The sequence below is a fragment of the Colobus angolensis genome, unplaced genomic scaffold (assembly GCF_000951035.1).
Source record: "Colobus angolensis palliatus isolate OR3802 unplaced genomic scaffold, Cang.pa_1.0 Scaffold183, whole genome shotgun sequence".
Classification (NCBI taxonomy): domain Eukaryota; kingdom Metazoa; phylum Chordata; class Mammalia; order Primates; family Cercopithecidae; genus Colobus; species Colobus angolensis.
The window spans coordinates 2,257,547-2,263,126 of record NW_012114966.1 but is presented as its reverse complement, the minus strand read 5'-3'; the positions used below and the strand labels follow the sequence as shown (position 1 = coordinate 2,263,126).

At 41.5% G+C, this 5,580-nt stretch overlaps 1 protein-coding gene across 14 annotated transcripts in view; it reads left to right on the top strand.

Moving 5' to 3' along the window:
- FGF1 (fibroblast growth factor 1 (acidic)) overlaps positions 1 to 5,580 on the top strand; it is a 107,948-nt gene that overhangs the window by 76,653 nt on the left and 25,715 nt on the right. For 2 of the 14 annotated variants that reach the window (XM_011939744.1, XM_011939737.1), the window contains exon 1: positions 2,015 to 2,081. The exons of the other annotated variants lie outside the window; for them this stretch is intronic. The gene's annotated coding sequence lies outside the window, so the exon portion shown is untranslated. Of the gene's footprint in view, positions 1 to 2,014; positions 2,082 to 5,580 lie in introns of those variants that run through there. 14 annotated transcript variants of the gene reach the window in all.

Sequence of the window (5,580 nt, the reverse complement as noted above, 5' to 3'; positions counted from 1 at the left end):
GCCACTGCACTCCAGCCAGGGTGACAGAGCAAGACTCTGTCTCAAAAAAAAAAAAAAAAAGGTGACAAAAGGTTATACAGCTTAGGTGATAGTCAAGCTAACATCTATGGAACGCTCACAAATTCTCCAGTGCTGAGATTACAGTGACTCTGTTCAGTAGCTACTGTTATGTAGCCCCATTTTGCAGATGAGGAAACTGGGGCACTGTGAGAATGAGTCATTTACTAGTGAGTGTCCAATCAGGATTCAAACCCAAGTTTAGCAGTATGCTGGGTAAACCAGCTATCAGAGGAGAAAAAAAAAAAGAGAGAGAATTTTAAAAGCCCTGGCATTTGCCAATTTCTATGATATAAACATTCTCACCAGAGTTAATTTCAAGATATTAACGGTTTAATAATAGTAAAATTCCTGAATATTTAATAATTGGTTTACATGAGCTTGTGGGAACTGTCTCCTGCACACCATTGTCAAGTCCATCCCATAGTCAGGTCCACAGTTTACTGTCAGCCACGGAAGATGAGATTTCAGCTCATGGAACAAAACTGGTTTTGGGGGCAGCATGCTGAGATGCTAGCCCAGGCCAGTCAGCCATGGCTACACTTCTACCTCAGACCCAGTACAGATCACAGAGGGTGGAGTAGAAGAAAAAGAAAGCAAAGAACACACTGCCTCCCTTTCTTCAGCAAACTTTCCTTTACCAGGGAGTGGAAGGTGGGTCCCTGCCAGCCTAACATGCCTTGGCAGAAATAACAAAACCTGGATTTTTTTTTTCCAGGCCTTACAAATATTTTTCTTGGTTAGATAAGTTCAGACTTGAGACTAAAGGAGCTGATCACTTCCTTTCTGAGAGCCTTAATTTCCATAGTATTTTCTTTAAAGAAATAAGGATGTATTTATTACAAGATAGGGACAGGGTTTGAGCCTGCTTTTAACCAAAGGTAGGGTATTCTGGCCTAATTTGAACCCAATTAAAATACATTTAGGCTCTCAGCTTAGCTTTTTTGTCAATACCTGTAGGACATCACCTGCTAATTAGGTAGTCTGATAAGACGTTCCATGAGAGGCTCCTGAGAAAGGACTGACCCTTCAATCAACAAGAATTCACAGGACACTAATTATGCATAGGTATTTGCTCAATGCTGGATATAGAAAGAAAAGGCATAGTTTCTGTCCCAGGGTCTCGGAGACTAATGAAGGAGTCAGTCAAGTATACGTAGTTAAATTACATTCATGTGCTTATTCAACAGATGTTTATCAAATGCCCATTAGGTGCCAGGCATTTTGCCAGGCACTGGGATACCATTGTGAGCAAGACCAATCGGTTTGTACTAACATGGAGCTGACAGTCCAGTCATGAAAAGAGACATTAAATAATCACAAGAGTGAATGTGTAATTAAACACTGGTAGTAAGAGCTATGAAGAAATGTTAAATGGTCCTATGAGAAGTGGAGGAACCTGCCTCAGTTCAGGGAAGCCAGGAAAGGCTTTCATGAGGAATTGAGAGTTGAACTAAGATTTGAAGAAAAACTAGGAGTTAACCAGGGGAGCAGGGGAGAGAGAAAGAGAGGAACATCACTCCAGAGGGAACAGCATGGGCAAAGGTCCTAGGGTGGGAGGGAATCAGAAAATGGAAGGCAAGTTTGGAGGGAGACGTGGTGGGAAATGAGGCACAGGGGGAGTAAGGGCTGAACCTCCTGCAGGCCAGAGCAAGGCTTTTGTTTTTGTCCCGGAGCAATGGGAAATCACTGGAGTTTAGGCAGGGGGATATAGAAGGGAATTACACCCAGAGCTGCAGTGAAGTAAAGGAAATGCTGTCTGCTGTTGAGAGAGCACAGGGGAATGAACCCACCTAAACTGGTATATGTGAATTTTAAGAAAGAGCAGGGAGGTTAGGGTTGGGGGATGTGTCCAAATAAGGCTTGCTTGAGGAGGAAATATCCGAAATATCCAGCTAAATTTTTGAAGGGTGAGTGTGACTTAGCCAGACCATGGTGAAAGGGTGGAGGAAAGGAGAAAGAGAGAGAGAGAGCCAGAGAGAGAATACTGTTGGCAGCAGCAGAATGTTTGGGCTAAGATCTGGGTGAGTATGAGGGTGTAGGGGGACTATAAAAAGAGGCCAATAAGAGAAAAAGTCACAGGGTTAATGATAAGAGCCTCACAGGTCATGGCAGGAGTCTGGGTTTTATCTTGAAAAACAATGGGAAATCAATGACCCAGTCAAAGATCTACAGCAGGGGAATGATGAGTTAGAATGATCACTAGCAGCAGAATTGACAGTGGATTGAAAGAAGGTAGTGCTGGAAAGGTGAGACCTGCTGCAGCAGCCCAGGTGAGACAGGTGCTGGGTCTGTGCTAAGGCAACAGCAGTGAGGCTGGAGAAAACAGAATGGCTTTAGGAGACACTAAAAAGGTAAAACTGAAAGGGCATTGTCACCAACGGAAGGGGTGGGAGTGATTTCTATTCTGCCCAAAGAATAGTCTCAATGAAACGTATTCTTCTATTTGGGTTGTCTTGCCTTATGACCTGGTACAGGGTCAATTTTTGTAAATGTTCCATGTGTCCTTGATAAGAATGAAGTTCTCTTCATTGTTGGGTACAAGGTTCTTTTATACATTCATCAATTAAATTTACTAGTGGTGTATTTCAATCTTCTACATACTTATTAATATTTGGTGTCTGTTTGCTCTGTCATTTATGACAGAAATGTATTATAAAATCGCCCACCATAATTGTGGAGTTGTCACTTTCTCTTTACATATTTGTCAAGTTTTGTTTTATATATTTTTGAGGCTATGTTATTAGATATATACATGTTTGGAATTTGTATATCTTTCTGTTGAATTAATCCACTTATTATGTGGCAATCCCTTTTATCTTTAGTCATTCTTTTTGTCTTAGACCTATTTTATCTGATGTTAATACAGCCACACGAGTTTTCAATTTTTTTTTTTTTTTGAGACAGAGTTTTGCTCTGTCTCCCAGGCTGGAGTGCAGTGGTGCAATCTCGGCTCACTGCAAGCTCCACCTCCCGGGTTCTCACCATTCTCCTGCCTCACCCTCCCCAGCAGCTGGGACTACAGGCACCCGCCACCACACCCGGCTAATTTTTTGTATTTTTAGTAGAGACGGGGTTTCACCGTGTTAGCCAGGATGATCTTGATCTCCTGACCTTGTGATCCGTCCGCCTGGGCCTCCCAAAGTGCTGGGATTACAGGTCTGAGCCACTGTGCCTGGCCGAGTTTTCTTTTTTTTTGTTAACATTTGTCTGGTATCTATTTTTCATTCTTTTACTTTTAACCTTTCTATGTCATTATGTTTTAAATGTGTCTCTTGTAATCAGAGTGCAGATGGATTTAAAAAAAAAAGTAGCTAGTAAATTTAGCACGTTACATTTATTGTGATTATAAATATATTTGGATTTATTTTGGCCACCTAATTTTGAGCAATTTTTTTTACTTTATTTCCTTTTTTTCTTTTTCTGGATTATTTTGGAATAGCACAGGGTTTTTTTGTTTTTGGTTTTTCTTGAGATGGAATTACGCTGTTGTTGCTCAGGCTGGAGTGCAATGCTGCAATCTCAGCTCACCACAACCTCTGCCTCCCGGGTTCCAGCGATTCTCCTGCCTCAGCCTCCTGAGTAGCTGGGATTACAGGCGTGCACCACCAAGCCCGGATAATTTTGTATTTTTAGTAGAGACGGGGTTTCCCCATGTTGGTCAGGCTGGTCACGAAGATAAGCACAGTTTTATTTTTTCCACCTTATGCCCCTTACCCCTACCAGTTGCTGCTTGGACTAAATACATTCTATTTATTTTCTTTTAGTAGTTACCTTTAACACATGTATATTTGACTTAACAAAAATTAAAGTTAATATCTCTAAGGAAAAGTTAAGATTTTGGGTGATGCCATTTATATAGCCACAGGAAGCAAGGACTTCGAGCATATTTGGAACCAAAGCTAAGGCCTGTTCTGTATGTGCTGGGTTTGAGGATACATCCAGTTATCACCTTAGCAGGTGTCTGTCTACACATCTACCTTCAGTGGCTTTATACACTTTGCAAAATATCCTCCTTCATGGGTATTCCACATTGCTTACATAGTGACAGGGATTAAAAACAAAACTAAAAAATAAATGTCAGTGTTTGCCTTCCTTTGATTCTTAACACATCACCGTCTTTCCTTCCAGCTTAGTTTCCAGGGACAAGCTGAGCACAAATGTCTCCTAGAAATAATGGGCTTTGCAAATAACTATAATAACTATATAGCAACTGTCACTATATTAACTGTCGATAAGCTGAGAACTGAGTCTGAAATGCAGACCAGGATTTTTTTTTTACATAACCATGGCTTACCTTTGCGTCCTTTATCTTCTCTGCTATGTTTGTGGCTTATATCACGGGGGGAGGAACTTAGCTCATTTCTGCCAAATATGGGAATGAAAAACTTCTATTTTCAAACCAATTAAAAAATCATTTTAAATTAAGCATTTAATCACAGCTGACTTAGATCACACCAGGCTCCAACTAGTTCAACATAACCAATTACTACTATCTCCTATAGGTCAGGTCCCATTTTTCAAGTGCTGTATGAATATTGTACCCATTTAATCCTTCAGACGACTGTGTGAGAGGCAAGGTGAGAATTATTAGAAGAAACATCTCAGAAGGAGCGAAGGACTCGCCAAGGTTCCCAGAGCCAAAGTGGTTGCTTACTATCCACATCCTGTTCATGTGTCAGAGTTCAGGTTCCCTTCCAGAGGCCACAGCTGACAAACTATGTCAGCCTTAACACAGATGTTCCAATAGGCTTGGCATTCCTCTAACCTGGGTGTCACTGATAAATCAAAAAAATCATCTGGATTTCCTAAAATCTCCCCAGTGCCCCAAATCTCAAAGGGCTGGGCTTTGTGCACAATGATAACATGGAGTTCGCTGGGCTTGATCTTCTCTGTTTCCCAACACAACACAGACAATCCCCTCCTCTGACAGCCACTAAAAAGAAAATAGTAACAAGAAGCAGAGCTTATAAATTTCCATTACACTTAATGCCTGATTTCACTTAGTTAATGGATTCATTTATTAAAGCAATTTGTGTCAATCTCCAAGGGCCTGCTAAGGTTGCTGCCTTATGGTTTTATCACGTCATATACTTCCTTTATTTCTATCCTTTCACAAATAGTAGATTGGCAAGGAACTTTGGACCAACTACTGCTCAAACTATAGGTAAATTACAAATAAAGTTTAAAATAAGGGCTTTTCATTCCCCAGGGGTTTCCTTTAGCAACAAAAAGGGATTTCATTTTTTGTATATTTCAGCTGAGTCATCAATCCCAGCTACCATTGTCTGTCAGTTTCATGTCGACTCCAGGCTTATTTTCAGGAGCCTACTTGTCTCCTTCAGGTTTTCAGGTGTGGATATGAAGGGTTTGGGGAGCCATCTGACATCAGTATAGGCGCCCTCATGATGGTCCCTCTCACTGAGGGGAGCAGGCAGAGAGCAGAGGTGTGGCCTTGTATAACTGTAGGTACACTGTGGTCAGGAGGGAGGGGCCCCTGAGGACCTGCTGGGCTCTGGCCGA